The following is a 24,830-nucleotide window of genomic DNA, read 5'->3' on the forward strand; positions in this document are numbered from 1 at the left end:
AGCCAAGAAACACTCCTTTTTAACACAGTCTTCGTTTTCATTTTATTACCAGTGGAAAGGTCACAGTGTCTACTAACAATCAGAGCACAAACACGAGTTTAAAATACTCAAGGTCTTAGCTAAAGATAGGCGAACTACAAACTGCTGAAGAAAAAACTGCATTGCTTTACCATGACAGACTATGGAGGAACTGCCTGGTAGCTAATGATGCCAACTTGGATTTCATCTAATGGATTCCTATTAGATTTCTGCTCTCAGCAGATCGTTTTTCCTTTCCAACAGATCCTGAAACATCAGAGTTTTATGCCTCTTTGGCCAAATGGTCAGCAACGGGTTACCGTCAGTGTTAAACAGTGAGCCAAAAAAACTTTGTTAAATAACTGTAGATGATGCTAGATTTATATTTAGCACAATTTGCTGCTGCACTTTTTTTTTTTATTAAGTACTTTCACTGCTCGCTAGGTTTTACTTGCTCTATAAAGTAGTCCACATAGTTAAGAATAATTTCTTCTTCTGATCTGATGAAACTGTGATTTGGGATTACTTAATCTTTAGATGCTCTACCACATACTGAAGTGTTTGCAGTGGTGGGAACAGGTGGTTGGTTTTAGTGTCTGTGTTCTCATCATGAAACTGTTATGAGTCTATTTCACCAAAACAAAAGGGGGACTGAGCTTTTCTGGAAAGCGAAGGTTCATTGAGTCAGTCGTGACAGTAGAGTTTGGGTGGTCCAGGAGGGGGCAGGGCTGTCGTTAAAGAAACAGTGGCTGGTTAAAAACTTCTTACTGGTACATATTAGTGGATGCCAGAGACGGTGCAGTAAAGCAGTGAGGTGTGAGAGAGAGGGAGGCTCTGTAACGTCACTCATTTACATAACACTACAGTCAACTGCAGTAAAAGGGACACTTATTTTAATGGTGTGTGTGCCGGACCCGCGGGGAGACACAGCAGGAGGTTAGAAAATACACCACACACACACACACACACACACACACACACACACACAGTAAACAGCTAACAAATGAGCTGAGTGTGATGTAAATGGTTTAGTCTTTTGGTGTCTGTTGTTTGTTCCTGTTGAACAGTCAGAGGCAGCTCACACTGCTCCCTCTGCCATTCAACCTTTTCACCCTAAACTTTAAACTCCCGGACAGACAGGAAGCCAGACTGCCAGGCTGCTTTCTAAGATGGTGGCATGCACGGCGGGGGTGTGTGTCTAAATATGAATGGTCTTCCCTGCCTGTTTTAATTCTGTGCTTGTTTTTACCTGGTGTGTTGTGGCACCTCAGGAAAGGGCACTTCCTGGTGTATCACAATACACAGAGGTGCTGATCTGAATAGAGGTGGACTGTTTGTTCCACTTAGTCTCTGTTTCACCAAACACAGACAGAAAAGGACAACCCCTGCTTTCCTGCAGGGTATAACTAGTTGCTGAATTCAACTTTTCTTACATATATTTCACCTGACACGGATCTAAAGTGCGAGAAGCCAGACGTCTCACTATATTAACTCTGAGAGCTGAATCTGAATCTGAGGCAGTTTATGTTCTTGTGTTGGCGCAAGATTTCCTGTCAAACAACTAATCAATTCATGAAATGATTGACAAGTAATTTCAGCAGCAAACTAATGCAATCACCATCGTTTCCTGGCTTCTAAAGGACTGTTTCATGTAAATATATAAATTAGTAGCGTTTGTAGAGACAGAGATCAGGAGAGAGACAGATAAAGATAGGATTCTGGATGGCCAGGTATTGCATACGGATGTCATCACACACACTGGTGCTCACAGGTAATGATGCCTCTCCCTTTATCTCTGCCTTTGTGTAGAAGTGTCTGTGTGTGTCAGGAAAATGCAACAGAGGCAGATAATGTAGTCTTTTAATTTAAAACATTTCAGAAAGCGTCTGTACACAAAGGAGAAAGCAGGGAAGTGTGTGTCTGTGTGTTTGTGGGCGTATGAGTGGCACAGATAGAAAGTAGGAGTTTGAGTCCCATCGAAAAGCTAATGTCTGTCATTACTGTGTCCTTGGGAAGCCCGTCTATGTCTCGTGCGTCACACCTGGTTTTTGTAGTAAACAAATCAACGGCTTAACAATGAAGTCCAGAAATTTATCTCCAAAACATGTTGAGTAAAAAAAAAAAAAAAAAATCAAATAATAATAATGATAAAATTACTTTTTTTAAAAAGTTTGCCTTAACTCTTTGTCCTGTGGTTACATCAGCCTGGCATAATCTTGTCTCACTTCTCTGTCACATTACACACAACCATGACCTCCAGTTGTTAGCCGTTACAGAGCCAATAAGCTGTCCGCTTGCTGGATTGATTAAGCTGGAAGAGAACTGCCCTCAGCTCAGACCACGATGGAAAAGCAACAACAGCTTGAGGGATTTAAATTACTGCAAGTTGCTGCAAACACTAAAACAGTTCAGAGAGCAATCGTGAGGTTTCCCAGGAATTTGCGTGGGATTAGTAAGACAGAGGGCGCAATTTCTGACTTCTACAACTGCAAACTTAAAATTTGTCTTCTCAGGAATCAAATCTTCCTCTTTGTGCTCTATGGCTGAAATACTTTTCTTCCCATAGACATACACGGTTCCTTTTTCACTCTTTTTATGGCATTTGTCTTTCAGGATGATGTTGTTTCTTTTGTTGTCAGACATATCTTGTTAAAAGGTTAATGTCTGGCTTATTCAGCCATAAACAAACGATAAACAAACGATATCCTAAAAGAAGCCATAGATTTACCATGACCAACGTGTAGTTGCCTTATCTGTACTATGTCAACTTTTGATTAATCTTTAATGAAGAACCATTCAGCCAGACAAAGGTTCTACATCAGACCATCAGCTGAACATATAATGAATTAATTCCCAACATTTACATGTATGAGACTCTTGACCAATAACGTATTTTGAAGGACACAAAAACTGTAAAGCAGCCTCCTGATCTGTCCCCACTGTCCCATTCTAACAGATCTAAATTAGCCAGACCGACACAAATAAATCAAAGCCTTAATTTCACAGTGGACCTGGAAAATGCCTGAACAAGTAGTACCATGAGCCTGCTTTGAACTTCAGTTAGATTGGTTTGACCTCTGGCCACGTCTCTGATCAACCTCCAACACTTTACCTCAATTGATTGCTGGACAGGCTTCATTTTAAAAGGCTGTATATCCACACGAGCCATCAGGGATCCCAGAGGCCACCGCTAATTCTCTAATAGCATCACCAGTGTCTCCTAAAGCCTGTTGGCTTTACAAATTATTCAGACTGTAGCCAGCTAACGTCACAACAGGCTAACAAAAGCACAAAAGAGCCTTTGAGATTTGGTTTAATGGCACTCTAAAAATAGATGGTTTGATGGTGAAAATCTGGGCAAACAGGTGTTTACCCTCCTCGTGTGTTTTGTCCTGGTTTTTGTTTCCTTAGCGCAGCCTCTCTACGCTTATCTACAGCCCAGGACACGCCCAGCATTTCTGCTCTCTCGCTCTCTCCTCTCTTTATCTTCCTCTCTTGCTCCCTCCCTGGATCCCCTGAGGCCGTTTAGAGGGGATCTGTGACAGATTCTGCTGTGTATGTGTGTGTAGAATTAGTAGCTCTAGTAGTAATGACAGGCAGATGGGGTTATTCATCAGCAGCCAAGTCTCTGCAAGCAAAGCAACCCCCCCCCCTCCCCCCTCTATCTCCATCTATTTATCTGTCTATCTAAATGATGCATCTCAATAATAATAGATAAAAGAAAATCCTCTTTACTTCACTCCTCAGCTCTTTATATTCTTTTTTGTCTTCCACTGTCTTACATGACCTTCTGCAGTCAAAGCCGCGCTGTCAGTTCGGTTTAGCTCCACCCATTACATTTTACTATTTGTTGCTCATAATGTTAAATATCAATGAATTTAAGATTTTTCGGCTTCTGATTTAGCCTCGGAACGTAAAACCGTAAATTAATTCCTCCATATGTCAAATCCATATGGGAAGACATTAAAACCAATTATAGCATCATTCGGGAGTTCACATTTTGCATGTGTGCACATGTAAATTACAGCTCCCTCTCTCTCTCTAACACACACACACACACACACACACACACACACACACACACACACACACACACACACACACACACACAAACTCACAAACTCACAAACACAGCCGTCTTTGCAAATAGGTCAAATCTCTTTGGCCACAACCATTCAGAGATCCACTTAAGCATCCCGCGTCGAAGACTACAGCAATGCGCGCTTTCTCTCTCACTCACACACTCACTCACACACACACATACACACACACCCTTATGAAAACACACGCAGAAACACAGCCCCACACATGCGAACACACACATACATGCTGCAGGGCTGCCACAGCTCCATTATTTTTCTGAAGTGGCTTTTCACTTCCATGGCTGATGCTTCAGGGTGCGTGTGCGCACCCGTGTGTGTGTGTTTGTGTGTGTGAGATTGTGTGATACTGTGATGGGTGGGGGGGGTGCTTGACAAAGATTGTGACATAAACCATTTATAGTGCTGCCCTGGTGTTTGAGTGCAAGCTGTGTGCGTGTGCGTGTGCGTGTGTGTGTGTGTGTGTGTGTGTGTGTGTGTGTGTAATTGCTGCTGACATCAAATAATCTGTCCGGGATACTTCGGCACAGGGTACATATAATGATGAGGAGGAAAAACAGTGGAGGGAACATTGTGATTGTTCTCAGGTAGAAGGATTTGGGATGTGAAGCCATTTCTAAAAAGCGTATGTCCCGTGTGTATTCTTTGTTTTAGTGCTTAATCAGTGTCTAAAGACAATCACTCTGACTTTCAAATCACTTATTTCCGGCTCACCTGACTCAGGCTGCTAGATGAACAAAATCACCCACCACCGATAATACTTAATGAGAAAAACACCCACTGTGCATTATTCATACACAAACAGCTCACGAGCTGAATCAGCTACAGTGTGTGAGAGACAGAGAGAGACGAGACGTGAAGTTTTTCATTTAAAACACGCGACCTCACACCTGCTGCGTCGCCACATGGGGACGGCCTCAGGTTTCCGTCAACGTTACAGATGGTTAGCAGGTAGTTAAACATCCGGGCAGTAGAGGAACAAGACAGAGAAGAGGCTGTGGTAGAGACATCGTAACAGGCAGCCAATTAAGACGGAAACCCAGCTTTTACCTTTGTGATGGCAAATAAGGCAAATCAGAGAAAACAATCAGAAGCAGGGCAGAATCAAAATGAAGGCACATTAAAGGCAAACAGATTTAACTTTGTATGCAAATCTTCAATTTGTGCTGCCTGGGGCAGTGAAAGTGTTCAACTATGAATCCCCACCCCCCACCCCCCACCCCCCGACTGCAGTTTAGGTTTTACAGTACATAAGATGTCAGCAGGGTAATTGGGAGCAATGAAAGTGCAAACTGGAATTCACACAATTAAATAGCAAATGAAAAGCTGAAAAACAAAACTTACGAAGGCGTAATAGAAAGTGGGGGGGAAGTCTAAAAAGAAAGAGAGCAGTCCGGAGCACAATGTGTGACTGAACAACAAAAAAAGGGTTTAAAAACCAGACAGAAGAGGAGGCAGAGGCAGTGACTGAGATTCTCCACCAGCTGTTGTTTGACCATTTCAGCAGCAGTTAAGAGTCTAATTGATTACGGCGACCCCTATTTTCCAACTGCAGTCTCTTCATTGATCCAGTTACCGCTGCCGCCGTGCAGCTCTCTCCAAGTGATTCTCCAAGTCATTACTGTCAAGAGGAGGACCACTTTTCCCTCTGGCCTCAGAAATGACCTCAATGCAAAAACTCAGTCAACTCCTCAGCGAATCTTAGACGGAGTAAAACCGCTTCCACCTAAACACCGAGACCCGTGGCTGGTTTTAGGTTCAGCTTAAAAGCCAAGTGGCAATTTAACCAAAGCTGATTTTGGAACTTACCACACAGCTGATGTTGCCCCTGCTATGCTAAAAATATTTTTATTTGTTTTATATTCCAGTGGGATTCATAGTCAGCAACACAATACGATAAATCGACTGAGGAAGGAAAGAGAAGTTTCCTCTTTGACAGGAAAGTATAGAAACTGAGTTGTTGTGTGCTACATCACAAATGAGAATAACCTTTCACTGTTCTTCTTTCCAAACGTACAACACAACATTCACACGCTCCAACAGCCACAGCCTCATATGTTCTTTACCACTTTAAATCAATTTCATGTTAGGTTACAGTGTGTGTGTGTGTCCTCCAGCAGAGGTCATAACCTTTACCTGCTGACTGTGTCTCCTTTCCCAAATTAAAAGACTGCATCACATTACATATAGTACACACACACACACACAAGATACCAACACACTAAGCACAGATACACACACCCACACACACATCGTATTACCTATATAAGGACAAAGCTATTGCAGCTAGCACAAAGAAACTCAATAGGCTTTTAACATTCATTTGCCTGGACAGCAGGGCTGACTATAGCTATACCCACTAGATCTAATAGCACATACAGAGAGAGAGAGAGAGAGAGAGAGAGAGAGAGAGAGAGAGAGAGAGAGAGAGGTGATGGAGATAGATCGAGGCTGACTTTACATTACAACCCTGTGATAGCACCCTGAGAGAGAGAGAAAGTGCTGAGAGGGGTTGAGAGAAATTTAGAGGTGGGCAGAGAGACAGAGTAGAGGAAAAGGATAGCTGAGGAAGGAGAAATAGCTAAATATATAACAAGTAGGTTAAAAAAAAAGAGAGAGAGAGAGAGACCTGAAAAGGATAGTTGTGTTGGGGGTGTAGATCAATTCAACACACGCTCACACAGCCAATAAAAGCAACCGTAAAAAGGTCTGACGAGGTAGATTTGTTTCCAGGTTTACTGTATTGTAACACAGTAAATTGTGTTGTTTTAAGCTTGGATGGCTGCAGTGTGGGCAGGCAGGCAGGCAGGCAGGCAGGCAGGCAGGCAGGCTGAGTTTCTCTCACAGCCTCTTTTAGCATCTCTTAGTACATCCTCGCCTACAAGGGGTCTACATGATACACACCAATCAGCCACAACATTAAAACCATTTACCAGTTTTAATGTTGTGTCTGAACGATGTATGCTGTAATCGCTTATTTATTTATTTTCAGCACTGTGTTGACATGTGACTCACTTTCATTTCATTATTCTCATTATAATATGATTATATGTATCTTTGAAGAACTACAAAGTCAAGTTAGCTCCCACTGCAACTTCCAAGCGGCTTCACGTGGAACAGACATCACTATATGAAAAGATCTGGAGTGGAAATGAAAATACTGGCGTTTGGCTTGCAGCGATATATTTGACAGCAGTTTGAGAAGATGCCAAATTCAATTTAGTTTGGAGTTTACTGTCTGCTGCAGGTAAGGAGAAAGAGAGGGAGGCAGAAAAGAAAAGACGCGATGATGGGGATGGAGAGAGGGAGACACATAAAGGTAGAGGAGAGATGGGGAGTAATCGAGAGAGATAAATGAACATCTATAAACACCCCCCCCCCCACTCTGCTGTGCTGCAGGGAGGGGCTGAAAGATAAAACAAACACCCTCGTATTAAGTGGACCTTTTTCATTTCTACTCCTGCTCCAGATTAGGAAGGAGCATAACTCAAAAATAGTAGTGTGCGGATGTGTGTGTATTTTTGTGTATTTGTGTCTCTATGTACAGAAACTGTGCTATGTGTACAGCACGACTGACAAACAGTCAGTAGAGGGCAAGTGAGGAGTTGTACATGTTCAATATGAACTGACAGAAAACAGAATGTAAAAGCTTTAAGTCCATTACACTTGGTAAACGTTCAGAAGCAACATCAGTGGTTAGAGGGCAACTCATTACTTTCTAGTTCTGTTTCACATTTCTCACAGTCTTATGATTATGGTCACAGCCTCATTTTGTTTAAACTCACATTTCCAACAGTAATGGGATCAAAACTGGCATGAATCCAGTCACACACCTACATCTATAACCTCGAGGTCTTGTATGCTGCTCAGTATTACTGTTTATGGTCCCTGACAGAATGAAAATATAGCACTATCGTCCCTTTGAGCTCGTCTGATTCCGCTTGACATCGGGTTGATGGTCAGCTGACGTTTTGAGGGATGGCATACAGGGAGTATTTTCCTGCACAAGGATCAAGAATATATTAAAAAGACTATAGACTGTGATCTTTCAAAAATGTACTGTATACTTGCAGAAATCTTGGTGAAACTGGTCAAATAAACGTCTTAATAGTCTGAAATGTTATTTTATCCCTGGCCTTGACATGAAAATACATCACCAAAACAACACTGCAAGCATATTAAAAACAACTACACTGAAAAAGACTATTTTTGGAGCATCAAAATGACAAAGAATACAAAAGGTACAAATTCCCTCTTCTATCGATAAGAGTTAATACTGCTCACTGTTGCTCAGCTTAGCTTTCCATTACTCAGGCACATGGTGGATATTTTCTGCTGATTTATCGTTGCCACAGGCTTTCAGAGCATCTTAAAATAAATGGCTAAGTCGCTGTGAGCCTAGAAAATCACCAGATGTACAGTAACTTTCATATCAAGCTACTTATTAAGCCTGCATGTTTTTCACAGTGCCGGCTTCCAACAGAAATCCATACAGTGGTTTGCAGCAACTCTCCTCTCTTCCCCTGCTTTTCTCTCCACTCCCCAGATGCCTTTTAGAGTTGTCATTGGAGAGTGACCTGTATTATCTATCTCTGACTCTCTCTCCCCAGCTCTGTCTCTTTCTCTGTCTGAATGGAGATTTAGATAAGAGAGTCTGAGCTGCAGGAGAGCAGCCGCCGAATACCAAGAGACACACCAAAAGAAAGAGAGAGAGGCCAGAGAGGAGCGGGGGAGTCGGGGCCAGATTTACTGAGCTATTTGTACCTTGTTTCAGACTCTGGAGGTTCCTGCAGCTCGAGAGGCTCCTGTTATTTATCAAACAGGTGCACTGGGCTCAAAGTGCAGTTTGACTGTCACCTGCAGCTCATCCTGCTCGACATGAGTGAGCTTCACCTCTCTCCTTTTAACATTTGAATCTGAGGGAGGATCATGCAAATAAGAAGAGGACATATGACAAGTGTGATTGTGCTTTCAGTTGAGTTCAAAAAATGTTGATGCTGTAGGCGATGGTCTCTCCCACATGTGAAATTTCCCTACATCCTAACAGTAGGTGTGTAGATAGCTGTTAAAAGGCAGCTGTTGTTTGAATCTGTATCATATATAAATCTCAGTGAGGGGAGTGCACAACAACAGCACGGAATAAAAAGGAGCCGCAACAAATTAGTTCAAAGACAAAAAAACTGCTTATTTAAAAGAAAACTGAGAAGTGATAATACATGAACACAATATCTCCAGATTTCCTAATAAAAGAAGGGACGAGGAGTTTATAGCTTCATGGTTTAATAAACTTGTTAAAAATAAAAACTTAGAACTTCACAGCCGGTAGTTTGTGTGTGTGTGTGTGTGTGTGTATGTCAAAGTCTGAAATATCCTTATCTTCTGTTTTTGTTTTTTCTTTATGCATGTATTTGTTATTCTGTGTGTGTGTGTGTTTAGGAGCTGTTTTCAACTGCCAGATCCTGAATATGACACACACACACACACACACACACAGACACACACACGGTCCACCATTTAAAATGTCCCCAAGGTGATCGACGAGGTGGAGATGGAAATGTCATCTGGTGCTAACGCATTTATCATGGCTCATCCAGCCTCATGAATTTCTCCTTTTGGTTTTCAATCATTTTTGCTCTTTTAGCACTCGGCCATTTGAATGCGGTGATTCATAGGATTGCCAGTGGTTTTCTCTGAGGAGGCAGACTGAGCGTGCAGGCATCCAGCCCTCTGACTGGACTCATTAATTAGTGGGCAGGACAATGATAGCCTGTGTTTACATGAGCTCGTGTGATGGGGCGGTAAATAAAGAGATGGGCGAGCCCAAGATCGCAAATCAGCAATCATCGTAAAGAAAACAAATACCTACATATCCACAAATCTGTTATACATTCCTACATGTCATGATTTTTATAGGGAACATCTTAGGTCAAGTAACTGAACATCTGTGACAAATCAAAATCTACATCAAATTTAGATTCACTGAGTCATTTTGTTTTTTACTGGCTGCACTTTCAACTCAAAATAGCTTATTCACTGTGGTGTTACTGTATATTATAAAAGACATAGAGGAGCAGTTATGTGTTAGATTATTGATCCTTGGAGGGAACCTCTTTTTTTCTCGATATTTGGGTTGCGACCCCACAGAGGGTCACTTGCTGGAAGACACTGTAGACATTTTCCACTGCCCTCGCTTTGAATGTTCAGCATATTCTCCAGTTGAAGAACTTTCTAACTCCTTAACCGACTGGAAGCACATAAAAATGGAAATAAAAACTGAAAAGAACATTTCTAGCTTAATATTCCAAAGATCACGATGACATTTTCTCTTAAATGTGTAATTGATGTTTAGGATATTATCTCTCGGCCTATATGCGATGTGGTGTCGGTAGCAGCTACGTTCTGATCCGTTTCTAAGATTTTATTTCCAAGTCAGATGTGAAGGCTGGCGTGATTGTTTTTATGCTCTGAGCAGACTTTAAAAAGTGGAATCACACTGCCAAGCCTGTGTCAAGATGCAGTTTTGAGAGGTCATTACATATTCATGTGAGTTTATGTGTGAACCGCTGGCTGAACTGCTATGAGTAAGAGAGCGTGTCATACAATAACAGACTATCTAAATGAAAATCATCGACAAGTGAGGCAAGTCATAATTGAGTGTGCACGTACATGCATAAGCGGCGCAGCCATGCAGAACTGAATATGTAAAAAGCATATTTATTTTCTGTCCTGCCTTCTCCTCCTCTCTCTGTCTCTGCCTCCTTCTCTCTATCCATCATCTATCTCTTTGCTCACTCTTTATCCTTCCTCCTCACCCTGTCAGTTAAATGACTGTCACTCGTTTCTCTCCGTCTCTCTCAGTCAGCATGTGAAGTTCTCTTTGCCTGTTCACCTACTGCTGGTTCCCTCTGACTCTTCCTGTTCTTCAACACTAGGTCATACGTTACTGTAGAGGCAAATAGTGGCAACAGGATGCCATGTGGTTGTTCTGAAGTTTGCATACAGGCTACTTGTCAGTACAGCAGTATGAAAGAAAGAAGCCTGTGATCTTTCAGAAACAATCCCTCGACTGCCCCTGACTCCAAAATTAGATTACCCCAGCTGCTCTCTGCTCTCTACATCCTCAGAATTTGTTTTCTTTGAATCCTAAAATGAGGAAGTTGAGTTTTTTTAGTTTCCTTATTATCCGTGTGCAGTGATAAACAGGGAAAGGAGAAATTACTGATACAATCAAATGAAGAAGTGAAGAAACACTGAATATATAAGATGCAGATGTCTAAGTTTGTGCAGATGAGAACCTCATGGGGCTAATAAAAGCCTCTCACCTTAGAGCAGTAAAGTCTGAGGCCGTGGGAGACTCGGAGGGCGAAGGCTTAACAATGTTAAATTACCTCACTAATTTTAAAACTGCTTTTTGTAAATGAGCAGCAGTGTCTTCCCCAGGGACAGAGCTGATCCAAGAAGAAATCAATGTGGGAAATATAATAAGCAACTATTTATTACAGCATCACCAAAAGACAATGCTGATGGCTCACATGTCTCAGCCAAATTTGCTCATCTACAGTATGTTACCTTTAAATTCCCAGTGCCACAAGACATAATTACAAAGTCTACACAATAAAATAAGATTACGCCCGCACACTGATGGACTTGTAGTAGTACTTTTCATGAAAATTAGCTGAGCTTGTGCTGCCACACTGGGGGAGCAGCACGTTTTCACAGTGTGCCAGCTTCAAACAATGCTAACAATATACTTCATGTTCTTTTGTTAATGTATGTCACAGTTCATCCACATCACTGAATATCTGAGCCCAAAGGTCTGTTCAAATTATTCCTGAAGTGAGTACTGAGTTTCTCTAATACTTTAAGAATGTGAAACAAATCAGCTGTGTCTCTGAAGAAAGGGAGTAATAAAAACATTAAACTCTTTCAAATACAGGAACCTTCTCCATCCTGCCACGAGCGCTCAGATCAAACTCTGCTTTAAACAGCATACGGCATCAACATGTCTGCCAGTGACCTTACACCCACGCCTGCTGTTCACACACTGCAAATTTAGCAATAATACCATGTTGTGCTTTTCAGTGGCTGCAGCTTAGTTCAACAGTAAGAGCAAGTGCATTTAAATATCCATTTAAATGTATGTGGTCATTCACTCAAACCAAAGTCAGGTAGAGTCATCAGCACTGTCAGCACTGCTATGGTTTTAATTGTTTTCAGGTGGAAAGGGTAAAACTGAGAACTACGAGAACTGTCAGGCCTAAAGCAGCATATCTGAGGTGTATTTCAGAGAGTTATTTGTGTTCTCATACTTTAAAGTAAGTCAGCGTGTAATTAAAATAAAGAAACCAAAAACTACAGCTTTCAAGGGTAGAGAGGAAGTTATTGCAAACCGCTGGAGATGGAAAGAAAAAAAATCACACAGACTTCTATCTTTCAGGCTTATCTAACCACATAGTGCTATTTGTGAGCATCTGACAGAGAAGCAGACTTTTATGTTTAGATGAGGAAGTGGAAAAATACTTGGCTGTCTACAGCAAGTGCTGTAGGAGTAGCACTATTATGGGAGCAGGACGTCTGAGCTCAAGGATAAAAAAAATAGGCCTGTAGTTACCAGCCAATCCCCGGTAAAATAACTGCCCGCCACCTGCACCTGCATCTCCTGTGTAGAATTTTATTTTAGACTCAGCAATGAGTCAGAGAGGAGGTGAGAGGAGGAAGAGGAGGAGGAGGAGGAGGAGGAAGAGGAGAGTTAGGGGAGGATGCTTGCCTCAAGGTAAAATATATTAAAGGAGTTGTGCACCAAAAATAAGTTTAAAGAGGAATCACATAGTTAAATAAAGCAAGCGTCTATTTTACTGACTGGTGCCAGATTTAGACAGATTCCTGACACGCTGCATGGACCATTGTGAAGCTGCCACTTTCCTCCACAGCGGTCAGCGATCAGTGTGACTGTGATTGTGGGTGTGAAAGTCGTGCAGGGGGAATTTAAGCAACTGAACAATGTGTGCACACTTCAGCAGTTTGTATACATCAATGAAATGTGCTTGTGTGTGTGTTTGTCTACGTGTGCACGCACCTGTGTGAAAGCATAAAGGCTCATGGATAATACTGACACAGCTGGGGTCCACCAGTCCGTGCCAGCCAACGTGTATGTGTGTGTACGTATTTTTTTGTTATCTCATTGGAATCGTGTCTGGTATAAACGCCAAACTGGTCGAGACCAGCAGCCGTCATGGCGACCAAACCTGGTCCCAATGAGGCAAAGCGTCATATCTGAGGTTAGAGTAAGGCTAGGGTTAGGAATGAACTGGTTATGGATAAGGTTAGGGTTAGGGGTTGGGGTTAGTCTGTCTACAATGCATGGAAGTCAATGCAATGTCCCAACAAGGATAGCTGTGTGAGTGTGTGTCTGTGTGTGTGTAGCTACCAGCTGCACCCACTGTGCTGATCCTCAAAGCCGCTATCACATTCTGCTTGCATCATTTCACCACAGTCGTACTGAGCGCATCTAACTCATGAACACATGCTTATAGTCATAAGCCCATATTCACTCTCACATTCACACATGTAATCATTTTCTCACATGAACATCCAATCAGTGACATGAGATACTGTGATTACATATCACAGGTGTTTTCAGTTGGTGTTGGTGAGGAGAGGGTTTGGTTTGGTTGGTCCTAAATGACAACCACCTCTCAATAACCATCCATTAATGTCAAGGAGGTCTGCAGAGGCCAAACTGCTTCTTAAACTCTGGGTCAAGGATGACTTGAGGGCCCTCGAATGTAGCCAAGTGTCTCCATGTAAAGGTCATCTGTTGTAGTGCCCTACCAAGTCAGAGAGCAGGAGCTGTCTGCAGAGTCAAACCACAAAAAATAGCTTCAAACTTTATGTCCAGTCTCGGCAAAATATTAGCAACTGATTTTTTGCCTTTACAAGACAGCATAAAATTTGTCTTCTCCAGCTTTAGTGGTAGCGTTGATTCCAATTGACTGCGATCATGGAATAAATCCAAGCATCTTGATTTAGAAACCAGATTTTAATCCGAGAGAGAGTAATGTGTTTGGATAGAGCTCAGATAGAGAACTATAATCAGAATAATTATTCTGGGCTCATTCCAGCTTCAGGCCTTTTAGCTAATGACAGGCATAAAACTAATGGCTAGGTTTCAAGCATGTATACATGAAATGTGTGTGCAAATATCTTGCATGCGTCCATATATATAATTTCCTACCTGCTTTGGTTCCCTTATCAAACAGAAGAGAAGAGCGCTCACACAACGATGCATCACAATACAATAGAAATGTTCAATTTCATGAATCATGAAATGGAAGCTGAACACTAAGTGCAGGTGTTTTGCCTCTGGATGCTTGTTGTGGAGTACAAAAGAGTAGAATATAGAAGGTAGGACTGAACAGTCCTATTGGGGAAGCGCACCACAAGCCGTGTAGTTTGTGTTTATTAAAGCCGAAGCAACAGTCTGTACACCCAGAGCTATACTGGAGTGAAGCCATAAATCATAAAATATTTCAAATGCCTCCTCTTGATTGTTATTTATTGCTGAAACAAAACACTAGATTTGCAGATCCTCTTTGTGTTTACCGTGAGGAAAATCACTCTTCAGATACCAATGCAAATCATCAAAATAAATCAATACAAAATATTATCGTCTCCTGGAAGCCTGCGCGCGTGCAGCGAAACATGTACGCAACAGAGCTGTTGGCAGTGGCCTTCCAATCAATAGGCCTTTATTCATGCACAGCGCATTTCACATGAGAACCAATTCAGACAGTGCTTTATAGTATTGACAGCATTGTCTCAGGGTCCCTTGCAATACCACAACACGGTGAAATCCATTTTCTCTCACATAACAAGCTGTCATTTTCTGGTTGGAATGAGCTCAATCGTCTCCGCATACAAAGCAGGCAGATTTAGCTGCAGAATGAGAATAACAATAGCACAACAGTGACTGGTATAATTCCACAGCATCACTGCTAATATCACAGAATAATGATCAGTGTGGGGCTTCTTAAAAAAACAAAAAAGGCCTAATTTTTAAAACGTCTGCGATGTAGCTGCCGACAACGTAACGCATTGTTGCTATTCACGACATGTGCTCCGTCAGCACGTGTTGCTAAAGATACCCTGATAAAAATCCATTTTTTTCCCCCTTTAACAAGGTGGAAGGAGCCGGTGTTCTCTGCATACAGATCACACAAATCTGCTACATGATAATAATGATAGCATGATGATGATTGGTGATATACTGGAGGGATATTACCAAGACTGAATAATAATGACTTCTCATAACGCTCGGCTGATGATAAAGCTGTTTGCGATACTAAACCATGACGACGTTGATGGTGATGTAAGTGTGATTACTGTGCTGCCGTCACTCTCTCACAACGTAAACAAGTTAATAAAGGCTTCTTTATTTGATATTTCATGGGGGAAAAAAATGAGGGAAACATGAGAAGATGAACTTTGGTTATTACATTTTTAAAAAGTCTTCTTGATTTTTAAAGGGTCTGCGCAACTTCTCGGGCGTTGTTCCAATCGCTTGACAAATTGTTTGCAAAGAGCAGAGTACAATCTGTCTACAAACACAACTTTCCAGGAAGAACTGAATAGGGTTGGAACTGACTAAACACAACAGGTATTAATTCAGCACTGTTAAATTTTGAGCAACATAAAAGAGAAAGCTGCTTTCATCTGTGTTGGAGGTCACTGAGTATGTTCGAAACAACAGCCCTTTTCAAAGCACAGAGGTTTTGTCTAAAAGTCCAAGGTACACGTTAAATGTCTTACAATATTACTTTCCACTAAATCTACTTGTGCTCTTCAGATGATGTAAAAAATATAGGGGGGGTAAATTATTGCAGAGTCTTGCTCCTCTGAGCTGTGTGATCTCTCACTGCACAATTAGAAAGATGTGGATACAAGAAATGTGACACAGAGGATAAAGGCAGTTTTTGGCCTTTTGATTTTTAGCCATTACAACGCTGTAAAATATCTCCCTCGCAGTATTTTTTCTTCATCTCTTCACTCATGTACCATCACTTCCACATAATTGCAGGATTGAAGGGAACACATTCTTTTAGGAAATCTTGTGTTGTTCGGCTGCTTTCTCCTGTGTACTTTGCCCTCATTCACCCTGCGAAGATTTGCACAAATCACAAATTCTCATTTTCAAGAACGCCCTGCTTCACACTCACACCGGGGAGCTACTCTGTACAGCCACACAGCACCACCACCGGCCCCCGAGCTGCTCCACTGGGACAGGCCTGGGTTAAGTAGCTTCTCACTGGTAGTTACTGATGGAGGCGAGGGCACGTCCTGTTCGTTTTGCTGCCCTAATAACACCTCTTCTGACCCGGGAATGCACTGGAAACACAAAGACAGCGGCTCCTATTTTAAGTTTCCTCAAAACCCTTTGTGACCGGTTCTAATCTTCCGTCGTCCTACCTTTGGGCTCTGACCCAGACGTGGAGAGAAATATCTGTGTTAGCTCATGTGCTTTCATTCGGTGCTTAAATCAGTCTCAAAAAGTTATACTGCTTTATTCATGTCATTATTCTGGTCTCTTTAAGACAGCTATTCATAAACAGATGAAATGACAACAACACTGTTCTTCAGCACTGAAAGTATCAAAGTAACATCTAATTTTCCTAGCAACATTTATATTTTAAGCTTAAATCCACCCTGAACCCACAGTATGACCAAGAAAATGAAATGCAGAACTGAATTTGTCAAACCATTGGTCTCGTCCTGGTCTGCAGTTTCCAGCCAATCAAAAAGACTTTAGAAGTGTTAAACATAAACCAGCAGTCAGCTGGTGCACTGTACAACCAGGAAGCATCTTGGTGAATTTAAAATAGTGCTGTCTAAGTAAACACATGAATTAAATATCTTTTATTTATATTTTACTCGTTCCAGTCATGCATAACTACAGTGCAGTTGTTTTGATGTGAGCAAGTGAAATGCGATAAATTTGGGAAGACAGTAAGGGCAATATGAACGCTGTCTGAAAATCTCAAATCCCCACAGTATCTCTGCTGGAATTCTGTCAGCCTGCTGCCGTCTCCGTTGATGTGGTTATTTAGTGGACTGAAAACGTGTTTTAAACTCAGAAATTCATTATCAGAGCTTAAGAAAGGAGGATTAGAAGGAGTATCTGACAGCGTTACGTGTGTTTGAAGGTTACAAGAGGTTTGTTTGTGAAGTTGCTAATGTTTCAATTTACATAAGAAACTAAATATTTCCAGTTATGCTCTTTCTCAACAAGCCTATTCAGTTTCTACAAGTCAAACCCATCACTTCATGTTTGTTTCCTGTTCTTATAAATATTCTAACATAAACAAGCCGCATATCTATTCTCTTACTGTCTTACTTTTACTATTACTTACTTTTTATATGCACATTATGAGATGCACTGTACATTTAGTTAACATATATCTAATTACATGACTTATATGAGACTAAGGTAAATTTCCTCTCTCCTCTTTCTCTCAGGCAGATCTGTGTCACTGTGCAGAGGAGAAAGCCCTCATCATATCCGACACCAGTAATGAGCTAAAGGTGCGTTCTGCCATTTATTTTATTTATTTTTTTAATTCCTGTGGCCTCTGTGTGTGTGTGTGTGTGTGTGTGTGTGTGTGTGTGTGTGTGTGTGTGTGTGTGTGTGTGTGTGTGTGTGTGTGTGTGTGTGTGTGTGTGTGTGTATGGAATCAAAAGGTCTGTGAATTGGCATTGACACATCAGGCCCCACTAGGCTGTTTAGCATTCTGCTAAACTGGCTCACCCTCTTTCAGAGAGAAAGAGTGAGAGTGATGGGTGAAAGCAAGGTTTTCTGAAAGCTTTATCTCCATGTCTTTCATTCTTTCTTCCTTTTATGCTTTCATTATGTTTGTTTGTGTTGTTTTTTTCTGTCTATCTTTCTTAAATAATTGTTTCCTGTTTTTGCCTCTGTCTCTGTCAGCAGTGATCGCTGTCCTTCATGGTTAATAGAAAATTATTCAGAATTGTTTAGCGTGTATTTGCCTACAGCAGCTCGTTAAAGAGGACTTGTAAAAATGCATATTAAATATGATCTCATGCCTGAAAATGGGGCCTACAATGAATGCATTTGCCCTCTGGGCACGTGTTCCCAAAGTCACCGTATCGTCAACCTCACATCTCCCATACTAAGCATTTTTTCCTTTTGCCTGGAAAAAGTTGAATAGATTAAAGGCAGATCTAATCGATCCTGAGTGAGCTTATCAGTGGCTGGCAGGCTGACGAGCCGATTTCAGAACAGCACAGTCTAATCCTTCAACTGCAGCCTGGAAACTGGAAAGAAACAAATAGGTAGAAAGACTTACAGAGAGTAGGTCAGAGAGGAACCACAGTAAAAAAAAACTATTCATAGAATATTTTGAGTAAACTGCAGAAAGTGAAACGCAGGAAGATTAAAACAAGCACCACAATTCAAAAATTAATATCATGGTTAAGGACATTTAATTATCTAAAGAGATCTACTCCTCCCATAGCCAGGACCAACACACAAACCATGATGCTGTGCATACAAAAACACTGTTCTTGGTTTAGCACTAAAGGGATGAGTGTACTGTTTTATGGTTTGCACTGACAATATAGACTAATGAGCCAAAACATAATGACCTTCCTCTCATAACCATCATTAAAATTTTCTGCAACCTGTGCCACAGTAGCCTGCGTTGCCCTCACACACTGGCAATGCGACAGTTCACAGTCTGTCCCTCCTCAGAACACTGGTGGTAGGTGTTCACCACCACTGACTGGGAGCAACCCGTAACCCGTGCCGTTTCGGAGACGCTCCGACCCAGTCGTCAGGCCACAGCGATCTGGTCATTGTCAGAGTCACTCAGGTTTTTACACCTGCTCATTTCTCCATCGTCCAACACGGTGACAACGAGAACCGACCGTTCATTTACAGTCTAACACCGGTGTCACAAGACAATCACTGTTATTTGCTTCATCTGTAAGTGGTCATCATGTTTTTAATATATATCAATACATTGGTTTTCCAATGATGACACCGTTCGCCTGTTATTAAAACCCAGGCATGGGCCAGTGAGTTTCCATCACATCTGATTTGAGAGCACTGCTTAAATCAAACACTGCTCACGGTGAAATTGGTCAGTATGTACACAGGAAACCTGTACATTGATGAGTTGATAAGGACAATTAAAGTAGATTTAACGCGTGGATAATGTTATTACTCTGCTCCCATCTATCTATCTAGATATCCATCCACAGGTTTATGTGTATCTAATTAATCCTGGGTTTCAGGAGGTTTAAGGTGTAAATGTTTATTCTAGCTCTTCCACCCTGCCATCAAAATCAGCTCTTTTGGAAACACCCTTGGGACGAAGAACGTCAATATTTATAGATACTGAATACGGACAAAGATTCAGTAATTGGAGGCTTAAATGTTGTCCTTTAAAACTCATATCAGTCAGACATAAACGAAGACTTAAGCTCTTCCTCCATCTGGTTTTGCCTGGATTATTCTTTGAGGCTGCCTATGAGATGTGTCTTCATTGACATCTATTGATTCTGCTGGTAACTTATTATGATTCATGGTTTCAAAGGGTTTAGCCACACTGCGTGCTGATTGGATGTTTAACCTTTTGACCTCCAAACAGGGATCTGAGCACACATCCCATAATAGGAGGCATTCATCCAGATATGACCTCCTCTGTCACCATGACAACTCGGCGGCAGGCTCTGTATATGCGTGTGTAGTTTAGTTTTGTAGAAAAAAAAAAGAGACATAAAAGAAACGAAAGTGCTTATCTGAACCAGTCTCAGGTCACATCACCACCCCCACCCCCTCTCTGTTTCAGATTAGTCCCTTCTCCTTTAGGCCAATTGCTTCTGAAGGAAAGCAGCAGATTTATTGTGTGTTTATGTGGCTGTACGTGCATCCACGAGGCAGCTCCGGGCTACGTTTCTCACTTATTTCGGTCTATACCGGTTTCACACACAAAGACAGCAGGAGGACATTAGGACGAGCACCCATTCTCTTCCCCTGCTTGTTTTGTTTTTTATGATATGAGGAGATAGTTTCTTACGCTCTATTTCAGTTTACAGGCAGTTCAGCCACAGAGCTTTTCCTCAGCCAAAGGCTTGAGGCTTGGTAGAATTAATCTAGTCTGCCTGCATAACTGCAAACTTAAGATGCACAGTCCTCAGCGCACCAGTTTCAGGTGCAGTGACACACACTTGTAATCACCGCATTACAGCAAAATTTCAAAAAATCTGTTCACGCTTCTCTTCGGTGTGAGTTAACCTCGGTTGAGAAGCTCTGCTGCTGAAAATTAACTGTTTTGGCTTTGTTTACATGCAGATCATGCACACTGTACATTTATTTAACTTGTGTGCTGATTTTGCATGCACGACCTACAGTGAATGTAATGCTTACAGCAGCATCACTGCAGATTAAGTGTAGCGGTAGTGTAACGATTGCAAAATGAGATATTGAAGTGAGATTTCCCCTGAAACCACAGTGTGTTTCTGACTAAGTTTTACACCAAAACTCATCAACAAGCAAACTCAAAAACCCTGGTTTCCAACCTATTAATGATCTGATCTATTGTGTAGGACAGCTGTGTCTCAGAAAGTGGGTCAATCAGGTCGCAGCTGCTTCTCTCTGCACTTGTGCTTTATTGCTTGTGCATTTGTGGGTATTCAAACTCTGAAGCACAGTGGAATCAAACGGTGAATGTGACTGATCAGTTGTGGAGGACAATAATTATGGGTTGACTGTGTAGCCACCGAAAATGAGGAAAACAAGGGCAGACAGATGGATCCACCATCGAAGAAGGGCAAACGGGCTGGATATGAGGCATCTTTGAAACACTGATCATTTCACAGACGCCCGTGTTTGAATTCAAGTCTTTATACATTTTCTTTACAGGAAACCAGTTAAAGTTCAAGATCTGTTTCATGTCACACGGGAAGCTAGAAATTATGTGTTTAACCTACAGAAAAAATGTAATGTTTAGCATTTGCAAAACATTACAAAACATTATATATATATATACACACAGTATGAACACATAAAGTCAGTGGAGTGTGCAACACAGTGCTGATAAGCCTCTCTCAAAAGTGAAAAGTAGACGAGGAAAATGCTGTTAAAACTCGTTAACTATCAGGCTCATATATCTTTAAATGTGACACTGATGGGTGTCTGGGAGGATAGATAAGGAGCAGGAATTAGAGAGGAGAAGATTCTTTTTCCAGGGATTTACACAAATACACACTGTGGGAGTTTTAATGCCCTCTACCAGTATTGATTACCCGGCAGTCTGACTGATTGAGAGCTAGATATAGAAAAGCACACATCAATAAAATACTCTGGAAAACCTGGGGAGAGTTTTAAAGACACTGGCCTTTCCCACCCACCCACACAAACACAAACAGGTACCGTGCAATTATTCCAGAGATGCAATGAGCTGCATCAGTGACAGTTTGGGATGCTGGAAGGCAGAAAGTAGAAAAAAAAAAAAAAAAAAAAAAAAACCCTTGCTGAGCTCTTTGACATTCAAGGTTTCTCTTGGAAGCAACTAAATGTACACATCAGCAATTCAAATGTGTGAAGATAAAAACAAAATTAAACAAAACGAAACTACCACCTCACCACGTCTGCTCCCTCTCACAAATCCAAAAGATTATTCTGACTACCTGCTTCGTTACGAGTGATCTGTTAGTAACTCAGTAAGGATTTTACTCTGCATCCATCTCCATCCATCATCAGACGCTGTGTTACTGGGGTATAGGAGGTTGGAGTTTGTGTTTGTTACTGATCGTGTATCCGTGGTTGGCGTTGGATGGATGGATGGATGAAAATGACAGGAAGAATCAAGCATCTTTGAAAGATCAATCCTTTAATGGAAACCTCACGATTTCTTTCCGGATCACGCTGCCATCACTTCTCTGGGATCACTGGAGGGTAACGGAAGCACGTCACTGTAAATGCTGCCTGGACACTGACAGTGGCTTTGATGGTTTGACCCCTTTCTTTAGATTTGTCTTTTGTGATGTCTGCAATGTAGTGGATTAAGCTTACCATTACTACTCTTGCACTCAGCCTTTCACCACTCTGAATAAGAGCATCAGCTTAAGGTCTAAAAATTAGTGTGAGGTACTACATGTCTGAAGTTTTGGAGACAGACTTTTTCAGCTTTAGATCCTTTTCGACTGCACAGAAAAATGGGTGTAGAGTAAGTGAGCAGTGATGGAACTACCGTGTGAACTGATGCACTTACAAAATGGCATAATTGCTGGCTCATTTCATAAAAAAAAACCTCCCTCTGACGGAGCTGACACTGACGTGTCTCTGCCTTTTTATGCACTAGGAGACTCCACAGAACAATTCAAACAGCTATAAGGTGACTGAAAAAATTTGAACTTCAACAGCCAGGTATCCTGAAATGCCACGGCACAACGCGCTCATGTTTTATGTTAGAAGAGAAAGGCAGCTGTTTAGGATACAGTTTTCTCTCCTGTCAGCAGAGAGGTGATGAGACCTGATGCCTGTTTCAAACAGTGTGAACCCCATAAAGTAAAGAGAAGCTATTCTTTACTGCAGCACGGCTTTGTGTGCAAATCTGTCCTTATAAAGCAGCCACACAGGTGATGATGTAATCGTCAGAGCTTCGGGAACACTGAATGAAGAAATCAGGTAACATGTTTAATTTAAAAGCTTAAGGGATCTACTGTCAGGAGAAAATGGCATTTCAGAATGGAGGGAAATTGCTTTTTGGGGGCTAAAAGGATGCAAGATATGGAGCTTTCCTCCAATATGAGATTACAGGCTTGGCTTGATCAACCAAGCCTACCACCACAAAACAACCTGCACTAGATTTCCACCAGAAGTAGGAAAACAACGGTGGGTGACCTAAATGGGACCCTTCTTATTGGTGACAGGCAGACGGAGAGATAGATAGATAGGCCCTGCCTGGATGGATCTCATTTTAATTCTGCTCTGAACTGGCCTTTATCTGTAGTGCTGTGCTCTGAATTTGTATTCGCTGCTCTGTTTGGTCTTGTTCGGCTTCCTTCCTCGCTCCTCAGCTTCTCAACTGCCCTCTTCTGTTCTTCTGTCAATACGTTTCACTCTGTTCCGCATCCACCAATCAGATGTAAATATCCTGCAAGTATCATCACAGCTCAGAGCCCTGCTGAGCTAAAAGAAAAAGGAGAAGAGGGAAAGAAAGAGAAAGAATGAGGAGATAAATGTGTTTGCGGTGAGATTACCATGCATCATAAACCCATAAACCCTGCAAGGATTCAGAGGGATGGAGGGGAGAGAGAAAAGGATGGGGATTTGGGGACAGAGGGAATTCAACAAGAGAGGGACATGGAGGGGAGAGTGAAGAGAGGCAAATATGGATGATGGTTAACAGCAGAATGAGAGTATAAAAACACAAAGAGAGAATGAAAGGGAGGAAAGTGAAGATCAGGAGGGAGCAGAGAGAATGTCAGAAGGCAGAGATACTGAAATAAAGAGCGATAGAGAGAAAAAACAAATGTAAGCCCCTGAGGATTAACTCTCTCATTTCTCTATGGGGAAGAATGGAAAAAAGAGGATTTCCACCTCCTATCCTCTCAGCCTCCCTTTGATATCTCTCCCTCTCTTTCTGTCTCATATTCTAATATATTTAGTCTCTATTCATCATGTTGGAACAGACTGGCTGAGCTTGCTAAAGCATGAACACACATGGCTAACCTAGCTGGACACAAATCCTTCTCTGTTGCTCTCTTTCTTCCTCCTTTTCCCCCATACTGCTTTGCAATTTTAACTGATCTCTTCAATCCTCCGTCAAAATCATCCATTATTTGTCTTCTCATAATTTCACTTGTTTGCCGTGGACTTGAAGGAGCCATAAATTCTTTTTACCTGCCTCCTTCTCCTCCATCTGCGGCGGTTTGGCAGCTGTGTAACTGTTGCATGGGGCCAATAACACAAAACAGCGCTCATCATTGTTGTGGTCGGTTTAACGAGCTTTGCTAATAAGATGAACGAGCTTCACGCTGATCGGTTAATGGTACATTCACTGGCCCTCTGCAGAGTAGTGATTTACAGTTTCTGCAGCTTACCATGGAGAAACATCGAGCTAAAGACTGACTGAACTACTGAAGTAATGTCATTTTAAAAAGTCACAACTGTTTTAAAGGAATTACTGTAAAATGTCAGCTACTCAAAAAAAAAAAAAAAAATCATAAACTATTCATAAACACAAAGATTTTAAATATATAGCTGCAGTCACAGTAAGTGTTAATGCTGAGTAATTACTGAAGATATTTGCCATGTCTCACAGGACGCCCTCTGCTACTCCAGCTTCTAACACGGACTTCAAGAGTCCTTTTTACGACTAAAATGTGTTCACTTTTTTTTTTTTACGTAGCCTTTTAGTGTTACCATATGGCCGGGTGTAATTTATGTGCGTTTCACTGATTTATGTATCAGCCTTTACCATTTTGCAGAGTGAGTGATTCAGCTTGGATTGGATCCTCTTGTCAAGAAACATTTCTCCATGTGTGAGGATCAAGGTAGCTGTCACCGTGAGAAGCTGGGTGCTTACACACTGCTGTTGAAATGGGATAGAAAATAAACAGTTTCACAGCTGCAGTGTGAAACGGGTTTTAAAGTGAATCTCAAGCCACTGCAGCAGCATCTCAAGTTAC

At 41.6% G+C, this 24,830-nt stretch overlaps 1 protein-coding gene across 2 annotated transcripts in view; it reads left to right on the plus strand.

Annotated features, from left to right (window-relative positions):
- cdh11 (cadherin 11, type 2, OB-cadherin (osteoblast)) overlaps positions 1-24,830 on the plus strand; it is a 79,368-nt gene that overhangs the window by 18,009 nt on the left and 36,529 nt on the right. The window contains exon 2 of one of the 2 annotated variants that reach the window (XM_041049162.1): positions 17,631-17,696. The gene's annotated coding sequence lies outside the window, so the exon portion shown is untranslated. The remainder of the gene's footprint in view (positions 1-17,630; positions 17,697-24,830) is intronic. The other variant, XM_041049163.1, reaches the window with a different exon arrangement.

This window comes from Toxotes jaculatrix, chromosome 11, assembly GCF_017976425.1.
Source record: "Toxotes jaculatrix isolate fToxJac2 chromosome 11, fToxJac2.pri, whole genome shotgun sequence".
NCBI lineage: Eukaryota > Metazoa > Chordata > Actinopteri > Toxotidae > Toxotes > Toxotes jaculatrix.